Source organism: Halyomorpha halys, unplaced genomic scaffold (genome assembly GCF_000696795.3).
Source record: "Halyomorpha halys isolate HHAL.00 unplaced genomic scaffold, Hhal_1.1 Scaffold545.1, whole genome shotgun sequence".
In the NCBI taxonomy this organism is placed as follows: domain Eukaryota; kingdom Metazoa; phylum Arthropoda; class Insecta; order Hemiptera; family Pentatomidae; genus Halyomorpha; species Halyomorpha halys.
The window spans coordinates 224,124-240,911 of record NW_027109788.1 but is presented as its reverse complement, the minus strand read 5'-3'; the positions used below and the strand labels follow the sequence as shown (position 1 = coordinate 240,911).

Sequence of the window (16,788 nt, the reverse complement as noted above, 5' to 3'; positions counted from 1 at the left end):
TTCAAAGTAAATAAAAGATCTTTCTCTCATTATAGACAAATATGGAGTAATATTAACACTGTAAAGAACACTGACGAAGTAGAAATAAAATATAAATTCCCTATTAATATGGCTTAAACATATAAGTTAGATATTTTTACTATCAGACCCTTTATTAGAAACTTAAGCTGAAATACAATTTTTCTAGAAAGAATATTTTGCTTAATTTGCAGTAAAAAAAATGGACTTTTACTTAGGCTATTTAGATACGCTTGATGAGACATTTCACTAACACGAAATAAACAATTTTCACAAAATTAATAATTGTTACAAATTAAATTTTTAAAACTCAAGAATTATGTCAGAACCGAGCAAGAAAATTCGTGGTTATCCTTTAATCTGAATGACTTCAAGCTTGAAGCTTAATCTTCGCTGTACAACCTTCTTGTTTTGGTAGCCAAAATTCTCTCATGCGAATATATAAAATAAATATGTCTTAGAAGAACAAAAAAAATATGAACAAATAAATACTGCGTTAAAAATTTTAATAATGAGTGAAACTGCTAAAATAGTTCAGTATGAAATTAATTTTAATTATTGTTATATAACATTATGTACGATGATATGTGTATTTGGTGACTGATTTTCTGACAAGCCGCTTCACCTCTGGTGCTTCTTTGACGGAAAAACTAGTTTCATAAAAAATATAAAAATAAGAAACGATTGTTTTTTTTAATTTCTTGAACTCATCGAAAATACGCTGAATTCGATTTTTCCTAGACTATTATTTTATTTTACGACATAGGTTATACTTATAAATTATATCAAGGTTAATATCTTGTGAAATAATAAATAATAAACTAGGTAAACTTCTGAAATTTGAAATTCTCAAAAGTAGACTAAAAATTACCGATTCACTTCATGCATAAGCGAAATGTGGGCTCTACGTGCTGTGTAGTCTCCCTGAAACATTCAACTGTAATAACCATCCCATGAGTTGACCGCAAAAGTTCCCTGCATGTTTTTCTGTTTTCTCTACTTCCCTTTTGGCTGATGTTCTTTGAAATAACTTCTCATTTTTATACGGAGAACATAATTTAATATTTATTTAATTATTAGATTAATAAAATTGGTCTATATATAGATGTTCTTTATTAAGGAAGGAATTTAAGAATGGAGAGATCCTATTTGAAATTTAAAATAAAAAATTTAGAGTGCAACCAATGGGTAGTTTCTCGGCACGCCTGTAACCCTCCAATTTAACTGAGATCAAAGTTACTAAATGTATTATAATGTACAGTTGTAAATAGCAATAAATAAATTTTAAAAAATATATATATATTTATAAATTTGTACGGTTTAAAGTTCTAAATTTACCATTAAAAGAAAAATTCATTTTAAATAATAACCTTCTTTTATTTAGCTTTATAATTGTTGGAGATCCCTAATCAAGCTGTTTCAATCTTCTTCGGGTGTTTACGGACAAATGGGTTGCGTCTTTTTCTTGCATGTATAAGATGGAACATCCTTGAATAAATTGTAAAAACGTTTTAGTGGATTACTATAAGTATTTTAACGATTACCGAGTAAAGGAAAATTTGCATGTAAATTAATATTATGTCGCTTATAAATACCATAAGCGTTTATTGTAGTCCTAAACTTTATTGATTATATAATTTGGGATGTATTTTTTTTTTGGGGGGGTCCAGTACATGTTTGATATTTAATATCAAATTTATTCCTAAATACATTAAATCTACCACCTACACAGGTAATTAAATCTAATATCAATAATTAGAATTATAATCCAAAATAATTTTTAAAAAACGAAAATTTACAAAATTCTTCATAAGGCCTATGTTGTATTATTTCCAACTCAAATATTAAATAAAATATAGCACCATAAGTAATAATACGGAAAGAAAAGAAGACAAAAAAAATAAGATAACTAAAAGATAAAAAAAAATAATTTATTGTCGTATTTTCCTTAAATAAAGACAAGTTAATAATTTTTGAATAATTAATACTAATAACTGAAAAACCACAAATCGTAATGATAATAACTGAACAATATTTCTTCCCAATTCAATTGCTCTTGAATTGCCTAAGGGAAAAGACGACAAAAAGGATAGAGAATATCATTTAAAAACATTCGTTTTCTCTCTTTTTTGTCATTCTGAAGAAGTTATCTAAAATTGTTTTATCACCTAACAAATTGATTATTTTGTATTACTTTATCGATTGTCTTATACTATCCGGATAATTGTCTCTGACATTTGTAATATTATTGATTATAATTTATGTTGGACTACGTTCTTTCATGATTAAATGGTAATTTTTATTAGATATCAAGTTCCAAATTAAATGAAATTATTAGGTACAAAATTATTATGATCTGAAGTATGCCCTACTGGCTTCATTCCAAAATGAATACAATTATGGGATTTTTTGTAAATATTTTTATTTTTCATTTTTAAGCGATTGAAAACTTGAGTCATTTCAATTTAATCTCTTTACATCATCCAAAATAAAATGCATAGAAACAGTTCGGTTTACCGAAAAGTATCGCAAATTTTTTTAAACATTTTGTATAAAAACATTATTTAATAAGTCTTTAATTTAGTTGATCGTGTTTTTACAATATTGATAGTAATTTAAAATAAATAATTATATTATAATAAATAAATAATAATGTATGTGTAATAATAATGTAATCAACCATATAATGTATACATAAGTATCTGAATATCGTATATATTGTTTGCATTGTACCTATTATTAACTATTTGTTTAAATCTAGTTAAAATACATATTATTATTAATTAGTAAATTAATTTTAATCAAGTTTTTTTTTTTATCTTATGCATCTATTTCTCGATTAGTAATTTATAATTGAATTCAGTTTCATAGCTTTTTTTTTACCGTTTGATAAAAAAAATAATTATAAAAAATTAATTTAATTAAAATTTTTCCGTTTCAAATTTATAGAAATTTTTGCATAATAATTCTCTTTCACAGTTAAAAGTATAAATTTCACCTCTTTTAAATAATAAATGATATTTACACCTTAGTTTCTTGTTAACAATCATTAAACATTTTATTACTGTTATTATTTGGCAATTTCGTGTTTTTTAAAAATAATACACACGTAATTATTAAACGGGCATGTCGCAACAACTAGGCTATTCGTAATATTATATTAAGAATGTGTATAAATTTATAAATCATATATTTGTGAATGAATGTATTTGTAAATTTATTGACTCCATAAATTTAGAATATCAGTAACTATGGTATTTGGAGTGTTGAAAAAGTACGAATCGTTAAATCTAAAAGGTATACTTCTAAAATTTCATCATTTATTTTTCAATTTTAAGTCTAATTGATGTAGTTCTTTTATAATAACTGACAATTGATCACCATAGATACAGCATTAGATGTTTTTTGCCGGTAATAGAAGTAGTTGAATATACATTTACTTTGTTCATAAAGTTAAAATTACAAAAAAAAAAAAAAAATAAAAAGTAGAAAAAAAAAAAGGACAAGAGCACAAACTGACAAAAACAAAATCAAGATATATTAATTTCAATTTAAAAGCAATTTATTACTGACGTTGATATCTGGCCTAGATCAAGGGACGTTGACGTGTCTCGGAAGCTGCGTCTTGTTGACTAACGGGACGTTAACACGCGGCAGAGCTGCGGCAGACTAAGGCCTCGCCGAGTACTGAGCCCCTACGGCGGCAGTCATCCCGCGCTTGCGCCCCAATCGTGTGTTACCAACCCGCGTCCGATAAGTGAAAAAAATTATTCCTTTTTATTCAGAGGGAGTGGATTTCCGTCCTAACGAGCCACGACCATCTATATAGATTGCCGAGGCCCTTGGGGGTCGTAAATATGACTGAGTGTTTTCCGCGGTAATAGTTCTCGACGTAAGGACTCTCTGGTGATTTTTTATTTCATAATTTGGGCCCACAAAAAAATAAGTCGGAAGTTACCTTCAATCTTTCTAATCCGACCATTTTCAAGCTTAGCTCAGGGCCTAAAAGATTACTCAGGAGTGCTCTCTAAATCAAATTTTACTCCCATATACGCCTCTATGAAGTAATCTTAAAAGTTATTTCCCCCAGGATTAATTTTTATTGAACTTTTATGATCGTCATTAGTAAAAAACTTTGGCTAGGCCATTATTTTTCTTAATTTCAGTAATGTGTGATTTCAGTATTGTTTTTTATCCATTTTCTTATTCATAATTGTCCACATGAACCTTAATAATTTATTTAAAAAAGTTCCAGAAAAAGGTGTTTATTGTGAGTAATCCTGTTAATGAGGGTGTTTTCATACTATCAAATACTTATAAACCAATTGCCCGTAATTGTTTCTCCCATCAAACAATATACGTGAGACGTAGACATAATCTTAAAGACGTTATTTCGGCGTTTGGAAAAAATGAGTTTATGATAGGGAGTTAAATTTAAATTTATAAAAATAAATTTAAAAAACCTAAAAATCAACGTTAAAAATCTTTACAGTTTGCTTATTTAAGAGTGAAAATAAATGTACAACTCCTGATATTTTTCTTATAGACATTCAGAAATATTAAAAAAAAAAATAATGTTATTTCATTATATGTCTACATAGTCAGATTCAAAATTTTAAAACTTTTGGAATAAAATATTATTTGAGGAATTAAAAAAAGAATTATCAAATTGTCATTGATAGTTTCTGAGACCACCTTCTCAGAACATACAGTGGTGAAAAATTCTAATAAAAATTCTAAAGCTTTATTATGTTTTTTTAAGAGGAAAAATACAACCTCACACCTTTCAAATATCAGTTAACACCTAACCAACGTTTCATCAATTCAAGTAACAACATAACTAAGAGAAAATATTATAAACGCAGACCATGATTGATATCTTCATGATGAGAGATATAATATCTTTCGTCAACATTCTAAGACCGATAACTGATATATTGGTATATGGTTAAATAAATTGTCTTAGAGTGCTGTTCAACATCTATTTGGGTAGTCGTTGTTTAGACTGTTAATATGAGACGTGCTATCACACATCATGATTTTATCATGCATGGTATGCATATAAATGATCTCATTTCTTCTATCTTGATGATACTTGAATTGGCGAAACGTCAAATATTAGTTATTTATTGATATTTTATGTTAAAAAACTTTATTTCTGATATTTATATAACAACACAAAATTCTATACGTAAGATAAACGATGGTCTTATATTTATAAAATTTAAAATTGCCACACAAATTTTCGGAGCCTAAATATAATTTGAGATTCCGACTAAACCATTGAATATGTTTGATAAAATCATTAGTTAGAGTATAGGTAAAATTAGAAAAAAACAAAACAGTTTATTGAGTTATGGCAACCAAGCAACACATGAATTTAAAGGTTGGAGGTGGCATTATGGTAGCTTTGATTTAACATGTTTTCTTATTTGAAAATATTAGATGGTTTACCGATTTAAAATCACTATTAGAATATAATGATTGGCCATGCTGTGAGAAATAAAGAATACCACTAAAAAATACACTTTTTTAATTAATTGGAGATCGCCCGGGTTCTGGTCAATGACACAATTAAGTAATTTCAAAGCAGGAAATGTTTTGGTCCACATTACCAGGGCTGTTAAGATTGGTAGAGGTGTACACTCTAAAAAACATGAAAATGAGCCACTCTGCAGTGTGGGTTGAAACGTTCCCTACTGACAAATTGTTAAAACTATTTCTTAATATTTTTTATTAACAACAGACAAGACCATTTCTATCCAACAGCATACATTTAATCATCTAAATGTAATATACTATTAACTTTTCCACATCTCATGCTATGATATGAATTACTTCTCCTTATAATTCCTTAACTCAATAAACTAACAGACAGATTAAGTTCTTACCGTCCAATTAGTATGGAAAGTATGGTAATTCTAATGCCTTCCTTGTCTAAAGCGTTTGAAAAAATTCTATTTCGGTGTCATAAGTCACTTTAAGCTATTGTGTCATTCCAAATTTTCATTTGGGGTTTAAATCGCAGCACTCTACGATACAACAATGTTACAGATTGATGTATTTTATTTCTTCTTCTTTTTGACAACATATCGGCACGAAGTATTGCTGTGTAAACTGTCTAAACCTTGCAATTTCTTTCGTCACCGCGACAACCAAAGACCGTTTCATTAATTTTCACGACAGACTGGCTCTAAATTCGAACCCACTGACTCAAGGACTATTTGCTGCCACTAACCTACACAATCCACCCAGAAGTCTTGAGGCGCTGGCCAAGGGACTTACTTCAGCAATGATCTTATCGTTTCAATTCATTCCATAGTACATTTTTTTTCTCTCCACTAGGCTATTATATTTGATTATTGCGAAAACAGATATGAAATTCTAAAAGTGGACAAAATAACTAAATTTGCAAAATATATAAATAAAATCTAATCCCCTAACTTTTAGGTAAGTTTTAATGCATTAGTACAGGGTATTGTTCAACAGCTTTTGAAGCTGTTGAAAAATTAATAAATATTTCAAAAGGAATTTATTCACCATACATATAGGGACACAATATCACAGTATTAGTACGAGTAATTTGAAGGTAGATTACAAGTAAGGCTGGACGGGGAGACAATTATAAAGAAATAATTTATACTAGCAAGGTTTTGGAAACAAATATGAAAGAGTCAGCAACATATATTGGGTAGTAAGTATAAGAAGATAGATATTTTTTTCTATTAATATCATTATTTAATATTAATATAGTTATTTAGTAATATTGAGATAAATAATTGCTTGTTTCTGAAACTTTTCCTCATTCTTCATAATTATACTTTTATATAAAAGTTTTCGATCACTTTTGCGTTTGGTTATGAATAAATGTAATACATTTTAATGAAATGGGGCTCACTTTTATTTTATATTAAATTTAAACACTGATATATACTAAGTAGTTGCTCTAATATTTAGGTTTGATACAGAATGTGCTATATTTTTGCTATTACCGTAGGTGTAAGTTTGTTGAAAGAGAAATTTATAATTGAAGGAATTAAAAACTTCCCTGCTTTTCTTATTCAAGAACTCCTCGACCCTTGGCGGTTTTAATTTTTTGATAATCTGAACCTTTGCAGAGAAGTTTTTTTTTACTATGCTTGAAAAAATAAATTTTGGAATAATTTTGGATCTACTTGTTTTCGTTTTGAACAAGATTGCACACAATAGTGTACAAGATAAATCACGTATCTCACAAAATACCATAATATTATCTTTTAAGTCTTTAATTTAATTTAGATCAGTGTTACAATATTTATTGTCATTTAAATTATAAATGTAATAATTAAATCAACCATATAATACGTAAATAAGTATGTGAACAGTAAATATTATTTGCATTGTACGTACTAATATTTAGTTATTATACATATTATTATTTGTTACTTAATTAGTTTTAATAGGGTTTGATGGTAGTTATTTGGTACATAGATTAGTAAATTATTAATTGTATACTTGATTTCCGTTCCTCTTTAGACCGTTTGATGAAAAATATACAATACCAGATATTTGCAATCTGTGAGGCCCTTACGACCGAGAGTCCTATAATGCATGTTTATTGTTCTATAAAATAAATTGTGAGAAATTTTTGGAACCATGTAATCATATATGTAATTTATAACAGTAAAAAATTTAGTCCCTAAATGGGCAAGTAAATGGTTATTTTTCAGGATCCTGTGGTGATTGCTGACGATCGCCGCCTCATGCACCGCTGCTGTGTCCGGTCCAAGGGTGCCACCGTCTTTCCCTAACGTCTTGTTCTGAATTTCTATGAGGGTGTGGTGGTGTCACATTAACCGTTCAGTGGTTCTTCCAATGAATGCTGTCCAACATAAAAAAGGTGCCATTGATGGTCGAACGGGTGACCAGGCTGTCAAGACATACGATTCACGCTGTCATGGCATTGAGGGGGCACCAAAATGTGGTTGAATAAATTTTTAAAATCGGATGTGTAAATCCGACACCGATTATATTTTCGTTAGAAAATTGTGTATAATATTTTTCTCACAGTTAATAAATTATTAATTTTCCTGTAGAAAATTATAAATTTCTGCTCTTCTAAATAATAAATGATATTTACACTATAGTTTCTTGTTAACAGGTGCTATGTAATTGATTAAAAAGTTTATACTTTTGAAAAATAGGCCTCACGTAATTATGAAACGAGCATGTCATTACAACTAGACTATTTATTCATAATAACATATTACAAATATATCTAAATTTGTAAATAATATTTCTGAAAATATATGTATTTATAAATTTATTGAGTCCTGAGTTTTAAAATATTGACATTTTTGAATTGGTAACTACTCTATTTGGTGTGTGAAAAATATAGGAATCATAAAAGAATAAATTTTGAGAGACTTCTGTAATCTTTGAATACAAGTGATTTATTTTTATAATTTTTTTAATAATTTATAAATTGTTATTTACAACTGTATACATATATACACATCAAGTAAATTTGCTGTAAGTGATATTATGACATGATACAAACATGTGGAGAATCTACCCATTGATAGAACTCCAAAAACATTTCTAAAGGAGATCGCGAGGCCATCCTTTTTTTAGACGCCTAGGAGGGTTATTAGCCAGTGAAGGAGAAGCCCGATTAGAAACGAGTTGGTTTGGGTGGTCGGGAAGTTTATCATGGAAGGATTGGTATCTGGTTCTGGCCAAATCGGCAACATATGGAACATTGAGGTCCTGATGGATGATTCGATTTGTGACAAAGTAAGGAGCATTAAGGATTTTGGACTCTAAGAATTGGATTCGAGAGGGATTCGATGGTTTAGTGGAGCCCCATAGTCCAACTCCGTCTGTCCAGATAGGCCTTATAACAGTCATGTAGATCAGTCTTTTGTAATGGATTGGAAGTTTGGACCGTTTGTCTAGTAAATGTTGTAATAGCCGGAATCAACGAACAGTTTCCTGTTTTTCAGTCTTGTGAGGATTCCATGTCAGCCGTTAGTCCAGATTTAGTCCTAAGTAAGGTATCTGTTCAACAGGAATAAGTGGGGTATTATTAAAAAATACTATGGAGCAAGACAAAGGTTTACGACGAAGGGTAAATGTGATTTGGTGGGATTTATTAGAATTTATTTTAATCCTCCAGTTTTGGCTCCATTCTTCAAGAGTGGTGAATTTTTTTATAAATTTAAATTTCTAAAATCAAATGATCGTTGTAAATGAAGAAACGAAGAAAATAAAAATATATTAATTATTAATGCATGTTATTGCAGAAAGGTTTACTTTCATTTTAAAGCATCGTGAGGATTAAAACGATAAGTCATAAGTATAGTTAGTTCAATTCTACTTCTTTGATATTTTATGCAGAAAGATGGTTTTATTAATGACGAGTATAATATCAAAACTTAATATATCAACTTTTCAAAAGTAATTTAATTTTTTTTTTTAATTTAAGTTTAACTCTGTTTTTATTTTAATTATGCTGAACAAATATCCTACAGGTAAAACTTATTCCCTTTTTATCAAAATTTAAATTTTTCCTTGTTAAATAGGTTTTACGAATCAATAAAAATTAAATTTATCTTCACGAAATAAATTTAACAGTATATTAATGTTTTAATAATAATTTTCTACAAGTGAAGAAAACTTCTCAAATTTAAGAATTTAATTTTTTTTTTTTCATGATACACTATTTTAGTTCCCTCTGAGCCTGAATTAATAGTCTCATTATTTTCAACGGTAGAGGAAGAGGCTGGGCAGACATTAGTTGATGCCGTAGAACTAAACCCAACGCAGTTTCACCCCCGGTTACTAACAGGGTGGTTAGAGAAGGTTCTGTTTGACAAGTTTGCCCACTAATCACACCCGCTAGTTAATTAGAACCGAGGAATAACTGTCTGGAATTAACAGAATTACTTCTTGTTAACGACATTAAGATTTATTCATCGATTCTCTTGTGGTCCATGCTGTTATCCTCGCTTTCCGCAGGTCGCTTGGATTATATTATTAAATAATTTCACCATTGATAAATTAATGTTTTATTTACAATGTGTATTATTTACCAAGGAAATTACAAAAGTTACTTCTCAAATGTTTTGGTCCTAAATTTTTTTTCTTATGTATATACTTCATGCATTCCTAAATATTTTTAATTACGTATGTACTTGATTTGGAGAATGCGTAGCTCAGTACTCGGCTTTGATTTCAGCTGTGGCAGATAGTTATTTTCAGTTTTTCTATAGTGAGGATACGCACGTCCTCACTATAGAAATAGTGAGGACGTGCGTAGCTCAGGTGGTTGAAGTGCTGGTTTTATCAACTTGATAGTAAAAGAGCCCGAGAGGAGAAAAAAAGGCAGTTATCTCACCCCAATTTATGATTACTTTAATGAAAGCTATGTATAATTAATAGTCAAAATTGATAAGTCTGTATAGGTAGGGTGGATAAAAAATGGCGGATGTTTCAAAGCGATTAAAAAACTAATTTTTCATTCGGAGCACTATATCTTAAAAATGTAGGAACAATACAAGAAAACCTAAGAGAACTTCTTTAAAGAAGAGTAAAGTTGCTAAAATATGAGCCCTAATAGAGTTATTTACGTTAAATAGTTTTCGAGATATAGCTTTTTAAAAAGCAACATTTCATCAAAATATTGTATGGGACGTACTAAAAGATCAGTAGTTAGTGAATGTATTTTGAAAAATCTATATCTCAAAAACCATTTTATTTACAGATGTCTATTAGCACTCAAATTAAAGCTAATTTAATGAGCTAAAAAGTAGTTTATGATGATTATCTTCGTAAAAGTAAAAGTTTACATGAAATTTGCTGAAATAAATTGATTGATAGTTGTTCGGACAAATTTTCATTTGCCAAATTTATATTCATTTGTGAATATCATAAAAACTACTATCCCTACGAAGATAAGAGCCATAAACTACTTTAGAGCTAGTTAAATTTCCTTTATTTTGATTGTTGGCAGACATATTTTCGTCTTGTGGATCTAGAGATATATTTTTTGAAAAATCCAACATTTTATACGAACAACTAGAAATTAACATTTTTTGTTATAAAAAATATCAAATATAAAAAAATATCATAAAAACTCTACTACTCCTACAATGATAAAAACTATTTTTTAGTAAATTTAACTAGCTTTAATTTGAGCGCTGGCAGACATCTATACGTCCAGTTGTTTCTGAAATGAAGTTTTTCATAAATCAAGCTTATTATCCGAACGAGTATAAATCAATTTATTTTAGCAAATATCATGAAAACTACTATTACTACGAAGTAAAGATCATAAACATCTATATAGTCCATTAAAATAGCTTTAATTTGAGTGCTAATAGACTTCTATACGTCACATAGTTCCTGAGATGTAGATTTCTCAAAATAAATTAACTAACTACTAACCTTTCAGTAGATTTTTAAGAAATTTTGCTTTTAAAAAAGCTATATCTCGAGAACTATTAGACGTAAATAGCTCATTTAGGGCTAATATTTCAGCAAATTTACTCTTCTTTTAGATTTTCTAGTGTTGTTGGTAGTTTTAAAGATATAGAGCTCCGAATGAAAAATTAATGTATTTTTAAGGTTTTGAAACAGCCACCATTTTTTATTCCCCTAACTATACTTGGCAGACTCATCAATTTTGACTAGTATTATAAGTTTATAAAGTTTTCATTAAAGTAATCAAAAATTGGGGTGAGATAACTGCCTTTTTTTCTTTCCGTCTCTTGTGATATGAGAAATGCAGGCGGCATCGGTTCAAATCCGGCCTGGGTAGACTTTTTTTTGTCGTGGATTTGAAGTCTGGCTTTATTTTTAAATTTTATAATGCCGCTAATAATAATCTACATTTTACGAAACAGACTGGGTCTTTGAGGCTCATTTATTTTTATTTTTTTTTATTTTTTCATTTCTAAGTATTTAAGGTCGTTGTCTGAAGCGCTTCACATACGCACAGAATTTGCTCCGCCTTTTCTTCGTTCACTAGGCACACACGGTTAGTGGAATCTTCCAAAACTTGCAAAGTTGGAAAAATTTGTGCTCTATAATATCGGGGAGGGAGAGGTCTGAACATCAGCATAATATTACAGATAGTTCACCTCTAGTAATTTTTAATAACTGGGATTACCTTTTCTATTAACGTGGACTTGTTATCAATTGATAAATTGCAACAGATAAAAAAAAAAAAATAGGAATTTCACTCGGTTATTTTTGCGCCCTTGACATAGTAAGATGATCTTCCACTAAACTTTATATCTTAAGAAGATATTTTTACGGATTTTGACCTGAGGAGATTTGTTGTTGTTTTCAGTACCTTCTTTACTTAAATTACATGTATCAAAATGGATAAATAGTTCGGGTCGTTTTATAACATATAACAGCTATTGAGACCAAGCGTTCTTTTTCGTTCATCAAAATTAAATTTAACTTAATTTATGGATAAATTTATTTATGGACTTGTGTGAGTTATGGATATTTTACTGTTCGGCAACTGATCAATTTACGAAACCAATTGTAATCCAGATGGAAAAAATATCTAGAATAGAAATATAGAAAGGATGTTCAATTCGCATAACACAGATTATTAGTCCATGCAATGAATCAATCATTCATTCTTTCAATTTAGAACCATGTTACTTACGTGTAATTAATCTGGGAGTGAGATTCATTCAGGGGAATCGGTTAATTGTTTGGATTCCAAATGTACCTGCCTATCTGTCTTTGGGGCATTGAGATTAAAATTAAAACTTAGTGCTTCAGTATCTTAATAAGTTTGAGCACTAGTTATTGGATCTTAGCCATGATGATTATTATCTTTAACAGAACTTAATGAATAAAATTTTTGAGGATTTATTTATCCAAAACTTTTCTACACCTTCCTTGAGGGTATGATACTGACCAGAAAGCGATTCAAGTAGTGTGAGAAAAGTATAATCCTGTCGGAATACCAGGTTAAATATAACGTAGAAGGAGTGAAATTCATCTCTTTTACTGTCTAAACTCTATCCTTAAACTTCACAGCGATATATCAGCTATCAATTAGTAAAAAAGAAATCGGTAAATATATTGCAGGTCTTGACATATTATGAATACACGTAGGTAAAATTATATATATCCGTGTCAAGTTTTCTAAAAATATTTCCTGAAGGTTCACAAGCAATTTTTTTTTTTTTTAAATATTTTCAGGAATTTTCAAAAGCATTTATTTATTATTTTATTTAAATGAGAATGCAAATTACTTAAATTAATTTAAATGGTAAAGTACTTCTTTTCTAATGCTTTATTTAAGTGGGGCTTAATAAGATTGCTAATAAGTCATTTTGGTTAAACTGGAGTCCCAGATAGTGTTTAACTTGATTAGATATACCTGACGGAACGAATAAATGATTCTCGTAAAAGCTTGAAAATATTTGCATAGCATGGTAATTATTTTACTTTCATCTTGAGTCCGAAGATCTATTTGTAATCTGTACAAACACAAACTTTTTAAAATTACATATTTATTTTGTAAACTTCTAACTCTGTCGACATAATACTATATTACAAGAGTTGGTTAGCTCTTATCGAAAAGACCAACAAAGAATCGATTTTTGAATTTTAAGACGATTTTTTCCTAGAAAATTAAGCTAGATAGATGGTAACTGCGTTTAAGAAGAATTTGGTAGTCAACGAGAAAAGCTTTTAATGCATTAGGTGTTCCGTTCCCATAATCAAATACAATCCTAAGTTGAAAAGTGAATTGAAATAAATCCATCTTTCCGGGAAAAACAATGAAATAAATAAATTTTTTTATCTTTTTTTAAATCCTTCTGCAATGAATAGTCTTTTATTATATTGTAATAATAGTTTTAAAGGTTGTCATATCGATTTCATAAAAAGCCCTTTTTGATACAAATCGATTTATTGTAATTAGTAGTGATTGAATTGGCAATTTGACTAAATATCATGGAATGGGTCACTGTTGGCAAACCTTATCATTGGTTAGATTAATATCAGTATATTTGTTATCGTTAATTATTTTTTAAATTTCCAAATTAAAATAAAAAAAAAAAAAAAAAAGAAAGTCGTGTCATAATTCCATTTATAAACATATTTTCTAAGCTGGCTATTTTACGAGAGTAAAGTTTGCCAATTATGGTTGAGTAATTTTTCGGTATTGAGAAATGAGTGGCTTCATTAATTAAAAGATTCATTAATTAAGTGATTTAAAGATCTAGTCTACGTTCTAAATGGAAATAGCATTCATCTATACTTTTTTTTTTCTTAATTTCACCAAAATAATCAGCTTTTGTTACAGAGATCGTTCAAAAGATTCGTTTCTTTATTTTTTTATTGCACCGTATTAAATTAACGTACGTATGCATTCTCAATAGAACAAAATATCACACTCATAAAGAAGAATGTGGAAATAAAACTTTAATAAAGTTTTAGTTTATTAAAAAGAAAATAATTATTTTTTTCTTGTTTTATTACGAAATTTTGTTTATAAAAATAATCTACTAAAACTATTTTATATTATTTTTTTTGTTCGTAACAACTAAAGACTTTTCCTCTATTTCCTAAATTTCCGAGCTAAAGCGAAAGGGAATTTCTAATCAGCAGTCATTGTTAAACGGAAAGGCGGAAAATAATGAGGGGTACTGAAATCATCATGGAATGACCTGTAATTTTTGTGCCAAAACTCAAAAATTCGGATCAGCAGTTTCTGGGAAAAGTTCCGCTCAGCTACGACGTATGGTGGGTGTTGAACAGATAGATTTTTTTATCCGATCTTTATATTCTTTGTATCTTGAACCGTAAAATTTCAAAAGTCGAGAGTTTGATTTTTTTAATCTTTGTAGTTTAAAAAGGTTTGTTATCGAAATTTATAAACAGACAATAAAAAAATATGTAAATTGGGGAAGAAGAAAATTATACACTGACAGTTATTGTTTTTTGTATGTCTATCAGAAACAATTGAAAATCAACTATTCAACGATTAGAAAAGTCATAGACTTCTAAGTCTTTTTGCCTTGGTATTGGGTATTTTTTTAGAAATTAGTTTAGGCTTTAGTAGATTAGACGTTTGTTCTCTGGCTGCCGGACAACAGTGGTTAGTTTCTTAAAAGTTGTTCAGATGAAGAGTATACGCAAACAATTTTACTGATAACTATAAACTGATCCACAGTAAAGAATGCGATGGTAAAGCGACTAAATTTCGATATGAAATACCGAAAAATAAAAGAAGATACCACGAGAGGGAAAGAACGAACATGCTCTTCGGAATAAAGAACTTTTGTAGGATGGAAAGAAACTTGCTAACTTTGCCGAAAAGAAAAGCTAACCATTCTAAATGCTCTTTCAGTCTGTGTTAGAGGTCTAATATAGAGGTGTATAGGGGCCAATATCGCATAAAAATTATGGAAATTATGCACAGATAATTGTATATTAAAAATTAGAATTTGTACTGCCGCAACTCCTGAAATGTCAAGAATTTCCAGGTCAATCAAGGTCTTACTCATTAAAAATAACAAAACAACTTCTTCCAACATAAGTCTGAAACTTTTTTGTGCATTCGAAAATCATAGTCTTTATCACTGGAGCAAGACACTGTGATGAAAATGTAGGTTTCCAGAACATTAACATCTTTGTCTTGTTTTTTCCTTGTTCAATCAAATTTATATTGTCCCGGTATTGCAACCTTTTGCATTTGAGTACCTTTTACATGTTCATTCTAACCATGCATATTCTCTCAAACCTTAATTTAGGAACTGTTAAAAAAATATATTTATTTAAAAAATTGATTAATAGTGCCAACGTTAAAAAATCACTTTATAAATGAAATGATTTTACACCAATAAGCAATATGTTGTATAATTGATATAATTTACTATTTAACTAAATATCATGGAATGGGTAACTGTAGACAAACATTATCATAGGTTATTTAATTTGGATTTTAATTGACTAAATTTATTGATTAAAAAAAAAGGTATGTCTTAATTCTATTTACAAACATCTCTCCTAAGCTTGAAATTTTACTAGAGTAAAATTTGGCTTCATTTATTAATTCCTTTCTTTATCATCTTAACTGATTTTTAAGATCTAGTCTAACATTGTGAATGGAAGTGGCATTCATCTATATCGTGCATTCTTTTTTTCATTATTTTTTTGTTAATTACAGCACAATATCCAGCTTTTGTTACAGTAATCGTTCAAAAAGTTTTTTTTTTAATAACTCATGTTATTAACGGTCAGTAGTCAATGAAAATTAACTCTAACATAGATCATATCATCTTGGTAACATAGAAAAATCAGATGCGGTGCTCGCATCCCCAACTTCCACTTGCTACCCTACTTTGAGTTGAAGTTAATCCTCGCACGTTCTAGAGCCGAGTGCGCCCTTATGTTGGAACTTTTATTTAAGTTTTTTTTTTTGGATTCTTTATTACCATATACGAGTATTTGCTATATATTTATCTTTGGTTTTCATAAAATATATATGGTATCTAATATTACAACTCTTAGTTCCAGAAATATTTTTCATCTTCAAAAACAAAAAAAAATTATTTACTAAATAATTCAAAACATTATCCAAATTATAGTCTCAAAACTTTTATTGTTTTTACACGTCCAACGTTTCGGCCAATTCGGCCATCTTCAGGGACAATCTGTTACAAAAAGTTTCCATTATATGTGTGATCCTACAACTATTTCAAATATTTAACATTATTATTTATAATTTACCTTACCTTAATTCACTATGAA

At 29.0% G+C, this 16,788-nt stretch overlaps 1 long non-coding RNA gene across 1 annotated transcript in view; it reads right to left on the bottom strand.

The window, feature by feature from the left end:
* Positions 1-3,682, bottom strand: part of LOC136795893 (uncharacterized) — a 251,538-nt gene extending 247,856 nt beyond the window's left edge. The window contains exon 1 of the long non-coding RNA XR_010843606.1: positions 3,592-3,682. This is a non-coding gene — a long non-coding RNA (uncharacterized lncRNA). The remainder of the gene's footprint in view (positions 1-3,591) is intronic.
* Between the last annotated feature and the right edge of the window lie 13,106 nt (positions 3,683-16,788).